Source organism: Thamnophis elegans, chromosome 3 (genome assembly GCF_009769535.1).
Source record: "Thamnophis elegans isolate rThaEle1 chromosome 3, rThaEle1.pri, whole genome shotgun sequence".
NCBI lineage: Eukaryota > Metazoa > Chordata > Lepidosauria > Squamata > Colubridae > Thamnophis > Thamnophis elegans.
Window position 1 is genome coordinate 97,324,889 of NC_045543.1, and position 21,546 is coordinate 97,346,434.

Sequence of the window (21,546 nt, forward strand, 5' to 3'; positions counted from 1 at the left end):
CCTCCTAAACTTCTAGAAAGTCTTGAAGAGCTGGGTTAGTATGAGGCTGGAACTCAGTTAATCTAAATGTTGCTATATGGAGCAGCATATATGTTGTGGTTACCTGGAGTTTTTGATGCTGTTTTTTATTGTCTGTTTAATGTTTTAATGCTGTTCTTACGAGTCATCCAGTCTTAAGGAATTTTGAATAAAAACATTAATAAGCACTAAATAACATTGTCAGAATGCATGCAAATTACATTTGTGTCATACATTTGCATGTAGATATCAAGAGACATACAACATCATTCAAGTTGGTATTGGACACAAATGTACTCTATACTTCATCACTGAATAGGATTTTAAATCAGTATTTCCATTGCAGATGTTCTATTGCCCTGTGTTGGTGCAAATCAGAGGGGATGGAATCTAATACTTAGTATAGTCTGGAACAAATTATTTTTAAAAATTGTCCACCAAATTTGTGAGCAGAGAATGGGGTGATAATATGGCTTTGGAACAACTGCTTTGTGTTAAAGACACAGATTTTTTTAAAAAAACAACAACAACTTTGTTCCCTTATTTGGAATCTATCAAGACATCAAGAACAATGGATGGTGGGGGGAACATGGGAGTTGATTAAAAATATTATTGTATCACATAACCCTGGAAGAAACAATCTTTTGATTTGCAAAAAATGGTTATTAATAGGTGTTGATTGTCAACATTTGAATTAGTGAGAATTTTTTTTCAAGCAATTTGGTCAAAGCTCTTCTTACTTTAGTTTAGTTAACTAGACTGTTGTGTTTTTTAAAAATAAATCCTTGTATGCTAGGTTTCTTTGATCACACTCAGCTTTAGTTTCCCTTAAAAGCAAGAATTCTATCATTAAAAAAGCACTTTCCCCAAAAGGTTTCTGATATTTCGCTTACTAAGCTAAATCTACTTCATCAGCTAGATTCAAGTTTAGACTGTTGTCTTGAAGAATTGAGAAACTACGAAAGTGTCTTGGTTCATTTTTTAAAACAACATTCTTATATTGCTTTTAAAATAATGACCAAAAAGAACTAAGTATATATTGCTATATTTTGTACACCATTTCATATTCTACATTTTACTCTACAACCTGCTGCTAAATTGTTGCTTTCATTTTCAGTGTACCTTCTACCTGAGAACTGTTTGTTTATTTGTTTTTTTAAAGCAGGATTATCTGGGGAGTTTGTGCTGATAATGCTCATTCTCTGGTTTTAGGCTTAGGGTGGAAGAAATCCAAATGGCTCTTAGACAAGCATTTTTCAAACATATTATGGCAGTGTTTCTCAACCTTGGCAACTTGAAGTCCACAGGACTTCAAGTTGTCAAGGTTGAGAAACACTGTATTATGGCATAATTTCCCCCTAAAAAGTATTTGAATCCTTGACCGAAATGTTTCTCCATCTCTAACCTAACTGGTAGAAGGGCGAAACATAACTATGGCAAAATTGTTAAGAAACTTCTAATGAATTAAGAGGGAAAAATTGGACAAAATGCTACTGTACTAAATTTAATAGACTGTGATGTCCTCCATTTAGCAGCTCGTGAGGAGGAAACATACAAAGGCTTTTTGTGATCTACAATTGTGTTACAGTATTAAACCTGCAACTTGCAATGACCATTTTTGAAACTAATTGAGCACATAATTTATTTCCTTTTTAATCCTGAAATTGTCCTACCCTGTTCATTCTGGTTTTAATGGTCTTTCCTTGTTGCTTTAACCATTTAAATCTATAGTAAGTGGTACTTGCTATTCTCCCTGTGAAATCCATGAAAGATATGTTGTTTCCATTCATTTTAGAAATTCTGATATCACTTGCAGTAACCATAATGCCTATTTTAGAACACTGCAATGTGCATGCCTTTTTAACAACTCTAAAATGAGTCTAATTGTTTTTTCTGCTTGTTTTACCTTAAAAGGGAAGCTTGGTCCTTCAAGTTACATTTTCTGTCTATCTGGTACATTACTTGTTTTCCCCTTGTTCATTTTTGTCAACCCCTTTCTTTGATTAAAGTCCACTTTTAATAAATTACTTTCATTTGTGTAATTCCAAGGGCATATTGGTTGACTGAAAGTATATTGCAAAAATTAAACAAACAGACATATTTTTCAAATTAATGGATATAAAGCATGAAGCTCCAGATGTATTCTCAAAGACCAATAGAAAGAACAATTTTAAATTAAACCTTCTAAATACCACAGTGAAGTCCTACTAGAGATGTCATAAGCCTAAGTCTCCTAGGAGAAATTTGATTCCAAGGTGCTCCTAATTCACATGTGAAGTCATTTCAGTATTTTTTGCTCTGATTGCCTCTGACATTTACCCTAAAGAAAAACAGATATGAAGCTCAGGGGCATTGACAGATTATCTGTGCTGAAATGTGTCTTGAATCTCATTTGGAGTTGGAAGAGTCTGCAGATTTTGTATGCTGGGTCCTGATTGCCTTTCTAATTCTTGTGCCCATAGAGAAAAATATCTCACTATTTTTCACAAGAATGTAAAGCTAATTACATTTAAATACAGTCATTATTCATGGACTATTTTAAACTAGACAGATCATCAAAATATAATTCCAGTCAACTGCTATAGTTTTATCGTGATTAATATGCCTAAACCTAAAAGTTGCTTCATTGCAGGTACATATAATAATTTATACTGAAAGATGTCCAACATCAAGTCTGCCTGTTAATAATGAGTTTAGAAAGTAAGTGCTATTTGTCCCAAATCAAAATCTGCCTGAACTGAAAAAAATTATACTGGAATACTATATGGGTTATTCAGAAATAAACCCCACTGAGTTAAGGACTTTATGCAAGAGCATAAAGTTTGCAATCTTTCTCTACAGTACTTGGCTGACCAACAGTTCTAGGAGTTCAAAGAAATGACATGCAACTGGAACAGAGGTGAAATTCAGCAGGTTCTGACAGGTTCTGGAGAACCGGTAGCGCACACTTTGAGTAGTTCGGAGAAATACCACTCTGGCTGGCCTGAGAATGGGGAAATGGAGATTTTGCAATATTCTTTCCCCAGGAGTGGGGAGGGAATGGGGATTTTGCAGTATCCTTCCCCTGGATGCAGGTGGATATGGAGATTTTGCAGTATCCTGCCCCTGCCATGCCCACCAAGCCACGCCCACAGAACCGGTAGTAAAAAAATTGAATTTCACCACTGATCTGGAACCATTGTGCTCCTAGAGATCAGATCTGACAGGAACCAATAACTTTATCTTCAATTGTAAAACAGCTATTTTAGTGTCTGCTTTAATTAGGTTCCCTCTCATGCCCTGTTGTACTTCCTTAATGATGGAGGAGAAGGATAAACAAAGAGTGCCAATAATGTATGCCGAGAGTATATACTTCCAGCAGGGTCACCAAAGACCTGAAGACCACCCTAGCTGACCAGCTAAAGCAAGGAGGCCTTATACTGGGCAGCAACTGTATCAGAAGATGAGGATAATGAGCAAACTATCATATAATAGCCTTAATTTCATACAGCAGCAACATAATACTTAGAGTTATCCAACACAGATTAAAACCCTACATTGAAATGGAGATGCCAAATCTAGAAACTAGTTTTAGAGAGTGCTGAAGAACATTACAGCTGATCAGATAATTGAAAAATACAAAGAAATCAATATTTGCTTCATTGAATATAGAAAGACCACTGATTGTATCAACCATATCAAGTTGTGAGTGTCCTTAGGAAAATAGAATCCCTGAATATCTAACTGTCCTCATGAGAAACATACACATAAGATAGGAAGCTGCAGTCTGGACAAAACATGGCAGAACAGAATGAATCTTAGTCAACAAAGGAGTGACACAAAACTGTAGAGTCTGTCTTTATTTAGCCAACCAATATGTTGAAAACATACACAAACATACATGCACACATGTATACCGACATACATATATAATAGAAACTTAATTTTGGATCCTCTACCAGAGGTCTGGGAGTTTGAGGGTTCTGCACAGTATCTTAGCTGTTCATAGCACCGGACTGTTTTGGACAGAATGCTCTGAAATACATATATGTGTATGTACTGAATATGTTTGTATTGTATTGAATTATCATATTTAAAATATTGTGTATATTTGTATCAAAGGGCATCTTCACTATTGAGCCCTAGTGTTCCAGTTACGAACCATTTCTGAGTTGAGTGGTTTTGGTGAGAGCTATCCATGCTTTAGTAGTATCTCATCTTGATTACTAGCACATGTTCTACACAGGCTAGTCTTGAAATGCAATGTGAAAATTACACGAGTATTAATTGGAGCAAGTAGACTGCTAAATAATACACAGCATAAAGCAGCAAGACCTCTGTGTGTGTGTGTGTGTGTGTGTGTGTGTGTGAAAACCTATGAAACAATGGCTATGACCTTAAAAATGAACCTCCATTTACCATCTTGTAGATTTTGACAAAAGCAACACATCCCTGAAAATAGCAACGATAAACACAATTTAAGGCATTAATACTGGCCTTTGAATCCTTAAACAGCTTGACACTTAACCACCTGTATGATGTCCTTTCTGTTCAGATCTGCAACACGGGATCCTTTGAAGATGCCCTTGGTGTCATGGGTCATTCATTTTTTCTGGGATACAGACTTGTTTGCACTGCTTCTAAGCTACAGAGAGGGCATATGTGTGGTTTTTAATGTTGTAAATCGCCTGCAGTCACCTGTGTATGAGTGTGCGAGTTGGACAGCCTTTAATTTTTTAAATAAAAAATAATAAAAAATATCAATGTCTTGTCATCTGTGATTCTTAAAGTTATAAAAGGAAAAGAATGGTGCAGCATGGGATTGATGTAATCTGAATAGATTTCCAGAGGGAGAAGAGGAACTGAAGAAATCAAAAAGATCAAAGTTGTGCTAGATGTAATGGAGCACCAGATAACTTGTAGTGAAGCCCTTGATTAATTCTTTTGGGAATTTAATGGAGACTACATTTTAATGTCATTTCTGCAGAAACCGTTCTAGTGTATGGATTTTAGAGCAGTTAAATCACAGTTTTGTGATTTTCCTTTGTAGTCCGAAGCCACTAGCAGGGAAAATTGAAGCTCTGTTTGTATAACTTAGTGGAATGTCACTTGCATAATTATCTACTTGAAAGAGTTAGTCTTGAGAAGAAACTAGTTTCTTTCACTCTTTGATTGAAATCAGGCCAAAAACTAAGTTTGATTTCATTTAAAGTAAATTAAGTTAACTAAATAGAGCTAGTGTGATTGCTTCACATATGCTCATTTCCTTCCTTTCCTCTGAATTACAGTTCAGCAAAAACTTTTACATTTTGCTTTATTTGAAAACACTTCTACTCATGAACATTTTTCATTGTATTTTTCTCAGAACAGCCTACTTGGAGTTTCAGTGATTTCCAAAAATGGAAACTTCACATACAGCTCTGTTTCTCTATGATAGATAAATCTAATTGGGTACTCCATTTCAAACAAATGCAATGCAGGTCACATCGATAAGCATAAACATTTAATTAATATGTGAACTTTTATCAATGTTTTATGGTATTTATCTATGGATACATCCAGTGGTGGGTTTCAAATTTTTTTTAGAACCTCTTCTGTAGGTGTGGCCTGCTTTGAGGGAGTGGCTTGTCGACCATGTGACCGGATGGGAGTGGCTTGCCAGCCATGTGACCGTGTGGAAGTGGCTTGGCAGTCATGTGACTGTGTGGAAGCACTCCATTCATTCACAAAAATATATTATCTAGTTAACTTAAAAATGGATGTGTTAGAATAGTCATGGTAGTAGTATATGATCTAGATAAGAAGCATTAACCATTCAATGAGGATTGCAGTAATCAAGGTTATGACATCATCAAAGCGAGCATCACTCCTTCTGGAAGTTTCCTTTTGTTTCAGCAAGTTGGGAGTTATTAGTGTTTTTTTCTTTGTTTTGTATGCACTTAACTGGGAGGATAGTGGCTAAGCTTATGAGGAACTTTATATACCATTTTTTATAATTTTATTATCAAAAATGGAAAATCCTTCCGTAGTGATAGGCCACTGCTTGCAAATAATTTTTCAGTAGTTTCCCATTGCTATTCCATGGTATGATTTGTTCAGGTTGTAACAATAGGTTAGGGGCCATATATAACCTTTGTTAGTCTAAACAAATGCTGGAAAATGAAACAAAAGTATGCCATAATTTAAGACCAAGCTGTATGGTGACTGCTTTGTGGTAAACAAAATAATGCTTTTACAGAATTGTTGACAATCAGTGTTATTTTTGTTGTTGTTATTGTTGTTTCAGTGATCTAAAAAGAGGCACAAAGTGGCACAGAGATGTATATTTCTGCCTCATAATCTCAGTACAGGTGATTTGTCATCAGACTGGATATGTCATCATCTGATCTGTGGGCTTGTGTTCTTTGTAGTTGTTTGGTGAAAGGAAACCATAGCACAAGTTATAGCTCATGATCAGCCTGAGGGATAATTAGAGGCTTATCTCCAACAGCACAGCAGGCCATTTATAGTAGAAATGATTGAAGGCTCAAGCTGTGTATCGTCTTTTTTCTCTTTCATCTCTATAAGAGGTCCAATCCCAATTTTACTGAGCAAAATGGACATGGTCACCCTATGAATCAGGGATCTCTGAAGTGACCACTAATTACCTACCTTGGGGAGACATGTTGTGTTGCAGAAGATATGTAATTTGCCTTGCAAGGGTGACATAATTAGCCTTATCAAGGCCCTTCATGTTATCTTGCAACCTCAACGAGCACATTCAATACCTTATAGGACTTCCGTAGCTATATTGGAAATTATAGAGGGTGCTGACATGCTGTGCATTTAAAACAGTATAAAATAAAACCATTTGATTTTTCAAAGAGCCTGTTCAGAACAAAAACTTTTCAGGAAAGTGATGCTTTTCTCTGAAACTTTGCACAGCATGCAATGTTTTTTGGCATCAAAGAAAACAAGAACATAGATCTGCTAAGGCAGGAGATTGGGGTTATTAAAAAGTGAGCACCTAATCCTTGAAATGCAATATGATAGTCATGAAATAGTGACTATTGCTGTTGAGGTCCATATATTATTTGACTTAGTGTTTGAAGCTATCTAGTATTATCATTTAAACTTATTGATAAAATATTAAAAAATTAAAAGAAAAAGAAATTTGTTCACATCTTATACAGCCATTTGGCCATAGGTATGCTTGATTTAAACCAATTAGCCTTCTCCTAATATTAGATATTAGATGATCCAATTAGAATTAGAATGCATGGGCTTTAGATTCGTTTTCAGACTTTGAATTAATAATGATTTTGATCTTAATGTTCACCAGAGCCATTAGACTGAGTTTCTGGGCATTTACTGGAATATTAGTAAATCTTAGTAAAGCTTATTAAAAAAAGTGTAGCATATTGGTAAAATAAATGAAAAAGTTCTTAGGCCAATCTAGAACATGATCAGATTACAGTGGGAAAAATTCATCTCAGATTCTGAAAAGCCATTTCCAATAAGTTTTAATCATGGTTGTTCAACCTTTTCAACTCAGGGAGCTATGAAGATTGATAAATTGATAGATGGATGATGCTGGGAAGCACATACATATATCCATTCATATATCATATATAACATGGGTCCCTAACCCTCAGTCCATCGCCCCGCAGTGGGCCACGATGTGGCAGGATGCAGGCAGCACACGAAACCACACTCCCTCCAGTCCATGGAAAAACCCCTCTGCACGGAACTTGTCCCTGGTGGCCAGAAAGTTAGGGACCACTGACATATGGAATCGTTAGCATACTTCTTTCTTTCACAGCAATTCACAGCAAATTATTGAGTTCTTGGAATCAGCAATATTTCATTTTGCCAGTTAGCTGATCAATGGCTCACCTGGCTCAGGAGATCAGATTGCTTGGTTCCCTTGTTGTCCTGTGATTGACCTGCACTTTTCAATTAACACCTGAAAGAGAGACTGCTTAGAGAAATCAAGCTCGCTTTTCCTGTTTACTCTTGTGAGCTGTGAAATAACAAACTTCCAACTATAACCCCAATAAGATAATTATTTCCCTCTTTTGTCAGTGCTTGCTAGACACTTAATCTTCATTAATATCTTATCTTTCTTTGTGGATGCCTAAAATAAGCAATTTGGGGATGGAAGGGGAAAGAGAGGTTGCAGTGCTATAAAGCATATCCAGTGAAAGCAATCCCTTTGTGAGTTGAATTTCAGAGACTATTCTCAATACTCAGGCTCCCTGTGTCAAATGGAATAGGAGCCCCTGCTGCTGCAAGTAATTGATGGGGACAAATTAAAGAAGATGGGGCTGTTTGTTTCAGTCCTGGAATCTCCTTTAATGTCCTTCAATTTTTGTCCTGCAAATTCTAAATTTGCCAGCAACACAAGAATTTCAAAAAATAATTGGCGGCAGCAGAAAACAGATTACCCATTTCAAATTCAGTGAATGGGAAAAGTATATGCCCTTACAACTTGAAGGGTTGCAAAATATTGTTAAAAGTTGTAAGTAGTTGGTTGCACATCCAAGACGTAATTATGTCAATGTAGTGATGTTATGCTACTTCCTGTCTTGGTAATTGGAAGAAACAAAGTATGAAGGCAATACCAAGGGAAAGAAAATATTTGTAGGCCAGGGTTGACGTGTGGGGATCTTGATGCTCTCTGAACTTGGTTACTTTCTTGAAGACATTTCCTTAACCTATTAAATAACATTATCAGTGCTAAAAGAGAGAGGGGTTTGCTCTCTTTTTATATACTGGTGGCTTTCCCTGTCAGTGTTGGTAGGGGTATGGTTGGTGTTTCCTTGATTATGCTGTTGTTTACTATTAGCTTGTTTTTTATAGGTTGGTAATTTCTTGACGTTTTACTTCTTAATTGTTGGCCTAGTCTTAACACTGCTGTTTAATCTTTGTTTATCTGTGTGCTCATTCCTGGTAAGGAAGTGCTTTGGTGTTTTTGTTTCCTATCTAATAGCTTTTCACAGTTTCTCTTTTGAATAGAATGTAGATGATATTTATCTCTATGTGCCTGTTTTGTCTGATTTGTTTGAGTGCCAGATTTTCAGGAATTCTCTAGCATTTTGGGACTTGGCTTGGACTAGGACAGTGTTGGTGAATCTTTTTGGCACTGAGTGCTGAAACGGGAGCACACGTGTGTACGTGCTGGAAACCAAAGAACAGCTGTTCGTTGCACATGAGCATGCCAGAAAGATGATTTTCTAGTTTCCGGCATGCACATGCGCACCGGCCAGCTGGTCTTCATGCGTGCATGCATGCCAGAAATTGGAAGACCAGTGGCTGGGGTGCATGTGTTCACAGGAAACTGGAAGATCATCTCCCGGGCAGCTGCTTTTCGGTTTCCGGCAGGCAAACATGGGCACTCCCATTTCAGCACTCAGTGGCAAAAAGGTTCGCCAACACTGTCGTAGCATGTGCGAGCTTAGTTCGATCCTGATTGGCTCAAGGTTGACTCAGACTTCTATCCTTCCGAGTTCTGTAAAATGAGAACCCAGATTGTTGGAAGCAATATACTGACTCTGTAAACTGTTTAGAGAGGGCTGTAAAGCCCAAATAAGCAATATATGTCTTAAGTGCTATTGATATTTATAAAAGTGAGAGCTAAAATAATAGTTTTACGAGCAAAACATAAAGCAATAAGCATTGACAAGAACTTCTGAATGCCAAGAGTAAATATATTGGAAAATGAAAAAGAAATTATATGTTCCAATTCTTAAATATATAACCTTAAAACAATAAATATTTTAGCATTTCACACATCTCCTTCAATAAGAACAAATCTGATGTATGTGTGCATGGATTGGAACGGAAAAATAAACCTCTATTCACATTGAATGTTTTGAAATTTGGCAGGCAATTTTGTTTCTATTATCTGTCTGTGGGTGTTCCTTTTAATCTCAGCTCTAAACATAATCTAAACATAATCAAATCATCTGTTGTATCTGCATGTAATTTACTTCTTCATCTGATACTGCGTACTGCATTTGCATACGTTAATAAATACTGCATTTATTTACAACAATAAATGCACCCCAGTCAACTAATTTGTTTTCTGTCAGGATAACTTCAGGTTGATCGTCCTTACTAATGTTAAAGAAACAGCCAGAGGGTATTTTGAATCAATGGTAAAAAGGATCATCAGAAGCACTGTACTGTCTTACCCTATAAGATGTTAATTTGTCAAAGCCAACATGGAAAAGACTTCTGTAACGATTATAATTCTCCTAAGACATTTCATAACTCTCATTTTTGCCACACAGGCCCCATAGTCTACTGTAAAGCTTTATTGATGCTTTATTAGTTTTTTTCTACTACTAAGTATCAACAATATAGGATATATTACTAGACAATCAATGTCCCTTTGGGTGATATTTTCAGAGATATTTCTTTACTTGAACACAGAAAGGAATAACTGTGACTGGGCAAAAATCAGTGGGAAAAGCAGCAAGTTCCTACTGGCTTCCCCATTGATTTTTCATTGTAGGAAGCTGGTAATAATATTGGAAATGATGATCACATGATCACAGCTGACCACCGCAGCATAACAGCAGTGAAGCAGCCACAACTTTGCCAAATTTCAATCCCACAGGAGTTTGGACACGCTCTGTAAGTTAGCACATTGAGATACATTGGTTCAAAAGTGGACATGTGACAATGCAAAGAAATATTGGAGCAGGATTCATATCCTAGTACAGAAGATTCTTAAAGTGAATATAAAGATGAAACCAGAGACTTTTCTCTTAGGTTTAATGGATAGAGAACTTGAAAACAAAATGGAACTTTGATGTTGTACATGCTGACAGCAGCGAGAATACTTTATGAACAAAAATGGAAGGATACTTTGATTGTTACAACAGACAAATGGCCACAAAAGGTGATGGAGTTAGTGAAAATGGCCAAATTGACTGCTATGATTAAAGAAAAGAACATAATTAATTTTGTTAGTATTTGGAAACTGTTTTTGTACTTTGTGGTTGTGGTAGAAAAAATGAAACTTTGACTTTGGATTTTGCCAATTAGATAGGTTTGATGTTGCAGAAATGACTGCTATATATTATTATATAAAAGTAAACGGTTGAGGTTTTATGTTATTGTACTGCACCAAAATGAGTCAGAAATCAATGTCTTTAGGAATATAATCTAACGGTTGGGTTGGCAATATATAAATCATGTAACAATGCTGTATCTGTTTCTTTAAATCATGCTGTAAATGTGATTGGTTGCTGTTTCCTCAATCAGCCATAAGATGGAGTCAGAATCACTGTTAGATGCTGATCTGATCTGAGTGTTTGGAAGCTGGCTGTTAGAAGTTCCATATAGTGATCAGCGTGAGCTATTGTAAGTTTTGCAACTGCTAGCAAACTTTATGTACCGGACTGTTTGTATGATTATGGACTATGTTATTTGGATTATCCCTTAACTGAAAGACGTTGGTGACTGACTGTCTTAATCGTGTATGACTTGGACTGTTTGATGGACTCTGATACCTCTATTTCCATGAAAGTGAAAGCCTATTTAAACTCCAGTGTCTCTGTATGCTGGTTTGTGTGTTCTCCAACACCACTCTCACAATGCTTTTCTGAACGCACTCACTCTCCCAACGGGGAACTTACCTAACACTTTTTGCCTCTGACCTGCACTTTTTTCAACAAACTAATAACAATTTGTTAACTGAGAAAAATGTTGCCTTGTGATGCACTGCTTTGCCCAAACAATCAAACAGACATGAGAGTTTTAGTATACAACAGTCTTAGAACTGGTTTGTCACATTGGTTTGTATATGTGTTTATATCTTAATGTTTATATTGGTGTATGCCAGGGATATTTAATAGAGCTATGTATACATCAGATTTGAAAACAAAAAGTGGCTTTGAAACTCACAGAACATTTATCTAGGATTACTTTGCAACTATTTAAACTGTGCATTTTTCCAGATTCATATGATATAGCATCCAAAGGGAATTCTGGGGAAAGACTCATGTTTAGAAAAGTTTGGGTTAAATGTGATCTCAACATCACTGCATGTTCTAAATTTAATTTAAGATATCACAAAAATGTGGACTTTATGTACATAATATTGAGAAAACTATTCACAGATGTCCCATAGAAATAAATTATACATAGTACATTAATGTGCTAATTCCACTTATTTGGTTTTGGCATATAGGACTTTTATTGGACTGTGGTTGAAAATAGCTGGAATCTGTTGTATCTACTTTCTCTCACTTGTCTATTCCTTTGGATTCAACAAGTCATGTGGAGGAGGCTTTCTCGTTTTATTTATTTATTCTTTGTTCTTTTGTAAGAGGCTAATCATAACATTCTCCAGGAAAATCATCTCACTGTTTGCAATGAAATCAACTTACAATATAGGTTCTTCTTCTTTGCTCAACTGTCCTTTAAAAACATGTGTATAAGATCCCTTTGGATTTCACTAATAAAGCGAACATATTTCAAAATCTACAATATGTAATATGTTAAAAAAAGGCTAAAGGTGAAGCAACATTTGATATGTTAATTCTCTTTCTCTAGTACTTAAGGTAGAAAATACTTCTGGGACTTGAAATCCACACATCTTCAGGTTACCAAGGCTTAGAAACATTGTTCTAGACTGGCGCTTCTGACAGTATTCTGGGACAACCTTTGGTAGAATGCATTGCATAGTCCAGCTGTGTGGAAAAGAGGAAAGGAAGGGTACTATTACTTCCATCCTGGGAAGGACTGCCATTGGTGCAGTAGCTGAACATGGACATGGCCCTTAGCCAGAGCTTCCATTTACATGAAGAAGTAACTTTAAGTCTTGGAGGATCCACAAGTCGCAGACTTGTTTTTTCAACAGCAGTGCAATCTCCTTAAGAGACAGCAGTGGCACTGTCAGAATGTCTAAATAGATAAAGAGCAACTGGAATTCAGATTCAGCCTGATTTTCCCCATACAGATCCTAAAGGTTTTCAGAAAAGATAGAAGTATTATCTTCTGTCTGGCCTCAGTTAGCAATGTGAAGCTGGGTATAACACCAACATATTGATAGATATAAAGTTGATGAAGGACTTTCCTCAATATCTTCATATAGATTTAAAAAGGCAAAGAAAGAATACTGGAATCCCTTATTAAAAAATAGTTGATTTCTTTGCTCTAGCAGCCATCAAGTGAAACTGTCTATGAAGGCATGGAACAACTATCAGTCTGTGTCTCAATCCCCAGACATTGCAGTTGGTCCAGAAGGATACCATGTTTAATAAACAAATAATAAATACTGCCTGTTTCCTAGCCACACTGAGTGTGCTACAAATAGAACACTAAAAACAAGAAAAATAACAAGAGAGAAAAATGAAGAGTGAAGATGACAAGGATAGTGAAACCCAAAAGTGAACCAAAAAAACCCCCACACACAATCAAAAGATAATAAGAGAGTAGACTAAAGGCACTTTGTCTCTTGTCACCATGGTGTAATTTCAAACCTGAAATTGTACCTATGCTGAGTCACGTTTTACTTTATGTCTTTTGGTACAGATGCTTTAGGTATTATTTGTGCCATTTCATTTCCTGGAAATCTTCATTAAACCAAGGTGTCATCAGGGATTAGTAGGTAGAAACAGGGTATTTAAGGATAATCTTGTCATGTGTCTGATCATCTCCAGCAGACTACCAAATACTCAATGAAATTGCTTACAAGACAATGAGAAATAAATCCCAGCATCTCTTTATAAACCATCCAGATCTATAATTGCTTCAGATGGAACATTCTAATCAATCTGTTTATTGCATGGAGGCAGTGGGTAATAGTCAACCCTATCTGGACCAGGAAGCAAAAGTTACTTGATACTGATATTTACGGTAAATAATCACACATCTTATCTGAACCCAAATCCAGGTCTATGTTTTGCCTGCTTATATAGGTCAGGCATGAGATTATTTGTGACAAACCATGGCTTTTGAAGAGTTAAACTTGATGAGGTTTATGGATAAAAGAAAGGGTGAATATTAACTAAGTGAAAATGTTCATTACAAAAATGGCTTTTATTTTGGATATGCTTACTTGCAGTTTTGACCACAATTTTCCTTCTTATCCTGCCCTTCTTTCGCAAACATTTCCCACAAAAGTTTTCTTACTTTTATTGGTATGTTACTGGATGTTGATAATCCATCAGCCCAGGTCAGAAAGGTAATTTGAGCAATGATGGAAGATACTGTATACTTCACAACAACAAAGGGGATCACAATGTTCCTAATTCTAAAAAAAAACCCAACCACATATTTAATGGTTTTTTAAAATGATAATAATAAATCTTACATCAACAAAGAAATCAAACCTATACAAATGACTAAACTCAAATTATCCCATTTTGCATACATGTGAACATTGGGCTATGGATTTACCCTTGGAAGATCTAAAGCAGGATGTGTCAAACTTGCATTGTCGCGGCGGTGTCACGTGACGTATCAGGACTTTCCCCCCTTAGCTAAATTGTGCAGGCGCGGGGCCAGCACATGATGCATCCGGCCCGCGGGCCATGAGTTTGAACCCCATGATCTAAGGGAATCAGGTTGGGGACAGATCTATCCATGTAATTGCTAAGAGTCAGTGCCCACTTGGTGACACATATTCATATCCAAACTTATACAAATTAAAGTAAAATAAAATGGCTGAAAAATCTAGTGGGATTGCAGCATACTTTGTATTGTTAAAATCTTTATGGTAAGTACTGCGTTATACTTTTCACTTAGAACTGTATTTTCAGTTTGAAAGATTTCAAATTGAGATTTTTCATTCTGTTGCTCATGTTAAATATCATATCATATATCATTGAATGTATTAAAATAATTGAGTCCAGAATAGAAACACAGCAAATCTTTGGATTCAGAGATTAAGCCAATTTTAGAAGTCATTCTGTGACTTGCCAGACATATGAATTGAAATGAAACCAATCAATAATTTATATTCTTAACATTTTTATTCAGAATGCATTAGTAACTTTGATACTGAATATTAGACTTGAATAGTGTGAACTTCCAGCAGTAAATGCCAGTATATATTTTAATTCTAATCACATTCTACAAAGAACATTGTAAAAAATTACTTTTAGCTGAATTCAAACAATGTGTAATCAGGCAAATGATTTTTTTTAATAAAAGCATTCCTGACTGCTGGTGCATGAAAATAAATCCAAAATCAATGAAGGAGACAAAAGAATATGTAAGTACTTTTTGCTTAGGCAAATTTCAAGAGAAAAACACTCCATAAACAATGATGTTTCATGCACCTGTATTCTAAGAATAAAGTTTATCACTTTATAAAATCTGGAGAGTAAGTAATTAAGGAACCCAGGCCTATTTAAAATGGACCAAAGATTATTTTTAAATAACAACCATTTTTAATTTGCATTGGTTGAAGGGGCAGTTAGATATTTTCCCTCGGGAAGAGTAATTATATTAATAATCTTGGCTTCTTCTTTTTGCTTTTCTTTGTTCCTCTAGCAATAAGGATGTTGTTTAAAGCACTAATTTGAACAAATGCATTAAAGAGACACATAGTTATAGTATTAAACATCCCAAGGGAAAGCTGTAATAGGCTTTCTACATTTTTAGTTTTTACACACATCATAGATAGGCACTAAATGGCTCTTAATATGTTCCTCTATTGTTGCAGCAAACACCAGGAAAGAGATTTATTATTCTTTCTTCCTCCCAATTATTGTGAATTTTATGACAAACTAACCTATTGAACCATCTCTTGCCATAGAATCCAGAATTACAAATAGGTACGGATTAAGCTTCAGAATGCTTTGTGTTGTTTAAAAATGTAGTTCTTATTACATTGCACAATTAGTTTAACCACTATCCTTAAAGGGTACTTTCCATAATTATAGCTCTAGGCAACCTTCTTGGAAGAGCAGAAATGGTGACATCCCATAGAGTGCACATCATTGTAATAAAAGATGATGTCACTGACAGTGTATTATTTGTTAAGCCACTGGTTTTGTGCTCTCATAAACGCCCACAACCCCTTACTGTCCTCCATGCTCAAATGAACTGAATATAGCTGGTTAATTAATATATTATGTGGTCATTTAATAGGAGGATGCTACCAATGTCATACCATCATTTTGAGCTCCAATAAGTTATTGGCCAAAAGTCTCCATCTTGTGTAATAATGTCCAAGATTGATAACACGTCAATGACCAAAAATTCATGAATGGGGATAGTGGAGAGGTTTCATGAATTAATATTAATAGACAGTTCTGATAACTGCTGACCTGGTAAAATTCTCAACAGTCGATTGGAACTTTGAATGTTATGGGGAATTTCCTACGTACATTCCCTTCCTATAGCAATAGCGTGATATCAGTGGCTTGCTAAACAAGAGCGCATTAACCTTTACCACCCTTGTGCTTTCCTGCTCTGTTCAGAGGGCAACCTCAGGATTTCAGCCAGCAGGTCCACTGTCCATGTTCAATTCAGATTCTGACACGTCCTGGGGGCATCTGGGTGGAAGTAGTTGCTGCATTGCTATATTGATATTATAGCCAGAAGGCATGCATTTCATAAAAACCTTTTTTCTATTTGAGAGATCATTTTATCCCATTTTAATAAATCAGGGGAGCTCTGAATTATTTCTCTTGGTTGCATATGACTGTGAAAGATCTGCAAGCAGGGAAAGATTACACCATCCCTTCTGTTCTCATCATATATGAGCCTTGGTGGAGCATAAATATATATTGTATGCATCCAAAAAAAACCTAAAAAAGTTATGAGAACATATGGCTGTGGGAATAGGTGATGTGCTTAAATATAGCACTGCTGTTATCATTGGGATTTAGAGTTCTGACAGCAGGACACACAAACTACAGGGCTTTACCTGAATTTAAATTACATGTTGCTTTTGTTGACAAAATTCATTTGGTAAGTGCCAAAGCAAAAGCCCTTCCAACAATTCAGAAATTAACCAATAAGGGTTGTCAATAGCTGTAAAGAAGATGAAAACACTGGCAATATGCAACCTGAATTAGCAGGTGATACCCTGGGGGAGCTTGCAACAGTGTCTCTGAATCTAGTATGAACTAATTTGCAGCAATAATTACTAGAAAAATACAAGCAATTTATTCTAACAGACAAAAACAAATTTGATGGTTTTTTTTTCATTTTGGAGATATTTGCTAATACTTGATGATGAAAGCAATTGTCTATATATTTGTATTTCCTCGAACGTCAGAGGGAAAAAAATTCACTCAAATATTTATTTGCATCTCGAGGAAGAAGGCGGGGCTTAGCAGTGAGAAGACGGAGTTTCAGGCTATTCCTGAAATTCCTCTATTCCAAAGGATTTTTGGATGGGTTTTTTGAACCCTAGCTGTCCTGGAGACGACAGTGAAAGGTGAGGGGAGACCCAGTGACCTCAGAGACGTTCGCAAAGTCTCTGGGGGGGGTATTAACCCCTCGTGCCAATTCCTTTCTGGATTAGCTGCGTGCTAACTGAAACTGCAGGTTGCCCCTAAGAATGGCAGAAGTGATGTCATCTGGTAAGCTGATTTTATTATTCAAGAGAGACTGTCCGCACTAAAAGCTTAAGCTAATTGAAACCAAAGAATAGAAGAATCTAGCGGCGAATTGGTCTTTTTTTTAATGGATTTATGGCTGGTGGCTACTTTATTTCTTAAACGCTTCAAGGAACTCTTCGACATCCCCCCCCCAATTCTCTCTAAGTGGATCGTAAAGTTTACTTTCTACTAATTAGCCCTTCACGATCTGACATTTTTATTACTTGGCTGTGTTTACGATCAGATAAGATTGCACAGCTTCCAGCGTGTTTTTACTTGCAATTTCTAACTACGACACATCATGGCGTCTGAAAATACCTGTAAGGTCTCATTCCAGATTCTTTTTTCTGCATGTCGAGAGCTTTTTGACTCTTTTCAGAGATTGGAAAGAAAATTGGATCAGCTGATTTTAAAATATGAAGGAAAAACTGAGATCGTTGAATGTTTGAATGTTCCTGAAATACAAATGGAAATGTGAGAAATGGCGTCTGGTTTATCTCAGAGGAAGAAAGGAGGGGGGGAGCTATAAAGAAGATTCATTTAAAGAGACAGAGTGCAGGAGAAATGAAAACTCCACCCTTGAGAATTAAAGTCAATTTGAAAAGTTTTACAAGCCCGGGACAACATTATTATTTCATCACTGACATTCAGAGCCAAAAGGTGCGAAGATATCTTTGTTTGGACTTGCTTATAAAAACATTTGGTAAATTTATCCAACGAATGGCAATTGGTTTGAGAAGATTTTGCTATTGGAGGGACACAGGCTGACAGATGGAAGAATACAACTTAAAATTAGCTAAATCTGATTACTTTAATTTGTAATAGATATAGCTGAATAATAACTGATATGGATAGTAATGTATATAATGTGGATTTGGCTGATAGATTGAAGAATACAATTGAAAACTAGCTAAACCTAATTGCTCTTTTCTGTAACAGATATAGCTGAATAATAATTGATATTGATAGTAATGTATATAATGTGGAGTTGATATGATAAATAACAATTGGATATGAGAAAACATTTTTGGATTATACATAAAGAGTATTAATTACAATAATTATCACTATTAAAAAAACTAAATAAAATACATACAATCAAATGTTAATCAACACTGGGAAAATGTTATGATAGATGATATAATTAAATATTATGGATGTTCAGCTAAAATAGGACATGAGGATTTGATGTTAATAGAGGATTTTACAAGTAAGTAAATGAAAGGTCAGCATGTGTTATGGATTAATTCTTTGGCATAGCTAAGGATGAAGGATGTTTAAATAACTATAGGTAATTAAAACTGGAGGTATAATGAGGTTAATATGGTAAACATTTGAGTTAAGATATTTGAATTAATATGAGTTAATGGAAGAGAAGCACCAAAGCATGTTGTAACCAGTTGATATACTTCTTCTTTTTTATAATAGATACCCGTGTTTTGTTTTTTTTTCCTGCCTTGTCCTTTGTCGTTTTTGTCTTCTTTTTTTTTTTTGCCTTTTCTTTTTGATTTTTTCTTTTCCCACTGGTGTGGGCATGTATTGTTCAAGATTATTACTTTTATTAATATCTTTAAATAATAATTACAGTCAAATGAAAATGGATATATAATAATGCTTGAGTTAATATGAGTTATGTTTGTTGACCGTGGAGGAGATGTACCAAAGTTTATCTGTAATCGATTGATACATTTTCTACAGATGTAAAGAAAGATGCTGTACTTGTTTCAAATTAAAATTAAAAAAACATTTATTTAAAAAAAATATTTATTTGCATCTCGGAGGGAACAAACTTGAAAATAACCCTGAATAACAGAATAACGAGGATGGAAGGTATGTTGGTGGTCTTCTAATCCAACTCCCTGCTTTTCTGGAAGACCTTACACCCTTCCAAACAAATGATTGTCCAATCTAGTCTTGAAACCCTCAAGTATGGAAATCCCCCCACCCCCAATAGCCATCCTACTGATCACTTGTTCTCACTGTCAGGAAATTTCTCCTTAGTTCTAGGTTGGATCTCTCTCTACTGATCTTCCATCCATTACTTCTAGTCCTGCCCTCAGGTGCTATAGAGAATAGAAAATATATCATGAAAAATAATTGCATGATAGTGCAATTATAGTCTTCCTTAACCTAACTTTCTTCTTTTACAGATTTTCTTCCAAGCTTATACATGCAATAATTTGCAAACCTCAGGCTACATTAGGGAACAAGTACTCTCTAATGGTTTCAGAGAACAATTCTCATGGTCCTTTGCCATTGGCCATGCTAGATTGACCTGCTGGGGTTAAATATCTGGAAGTGGGCAGATTGTCCCTATCTTCAGGCAAGTTAGCAAAGGGAAATTGATTTGATATCAGAAAAGACAATATTAAAAATGTGGAATAGAAATTCAGACTCTGAAGATGTTAACTCTAAATAGGCTATTTTAAAACAAAAACAAATGTTCAAGAAACAGTAAATTACTCTTACAATTCTTTCTTTATTCTCTGGCTTGAAAAAGGAGGCTTTAGAAAAAAAATCCCATGTACATTAATCAATAGCTATGTGGACAGCCAACAACTAGTGTCCACTGTGAAGAAGGTAATTATCACTGTATTTTTTTTCTAGCTTCTTTTTTAAGAATCCTCCATGCCCAGGAGTGGGTTGCTGCCTGTTTTACTACCAGTTTGCAATCTGTGCATGTGCATTGTTCAATATAAATTGTTCTTCGCACATGCGCAGAACAATTTACAGTGAACTGCGCATGCACAATCAATAAAACCAAAATGGTGGCGGCCCAGCAGCAGCAAGGGAACGGTTTAGGGGCGTGGCAGGCCAGGATCGCTGCCGGTTCTGTGACCCAGGCCTGAATTCCACTACCAGTTCAGCTGAACTGGGCCGAACCAGGAGCAACCCACCTCTGTCCATGCCTCAGATCACTTATATTCAGGATAAACCTACCTGTAATGAAACCCTCTGGACTCCATGAAAACATTTGCAATAAATGGGTGAGTCATAAGATGCTCCTTTTCTTGCAAGATAGGAACAGAATCACCCCTTTAAAAATGGTGTCCCCTAAATCTTCTACAGTAGTTGCATTTATAATTCTCCTTACACTCCCTAGTTGCTAGAAGCATTTATGGAATAAAAGTTGTGAATATATTACAAAATTCTGTAGCTGCCTCAGTTCATCATATTTTGTGCTAATAAAAATGCTATAGCTGGAGGCTAGTTTTGGAGATACTGTACTAATTATTTGTTGCAGACAAAATGGATTTGAAAATTCAAAACAAATGACATTGATATTTTATATAAAGTTGTAGTTAGAATATGCCCACAATTAAGAACAAGTAATAAACAGTTTAGGCAGGCGAACCATTCACACTTTTAGGAAACACAGTGTTTTTTCTCCCTTAGTTTTTCAGTTCATAGTAGAAAGCTAATGTTAAGAACAGTATCGCTGTTCTTACTATTCTACAAATTTATAAAATATTTTAGAGAAATGATCAGCTCAATCTCTTCAATACAATAGACAATTATTTCAATTATTTAATAAATTAGAAATATAAATATATTTTGTAAAATTAGCTAACCAAGCTTGTCAGAAATAATGCATTACTGTATTCCATAATTGTTAGCTGATAAAGCTTGTTTATTAGCTGTTAGCTGTTAATTAGCTGTTCAAGAGCTGTTAATTAGCTGTTGAAATCAAAAATCCAATATGACAAAATTAGAAGAAAAGTCTCTGTTGTTATAATATATAATAATATATAATAAACATACATATGTTGCATTTGTGCTGAAGGGAGACTAGTATATATCTATTTCAAACTATTTAGCTCTCATCAGCTAGCCATACCCTTACTGGGAATCAAACCTGGGCTATATTACATATTAAGCAGTTATATTAGCCACTAAGCCACAGGCTCTCCTCCTTTATCAACTAAGCCAGGGAAATATTGTATCACAACCCCTGGTATGCCCAAATATGGGAGGGAGCATACTGCTTCCCTTTTCT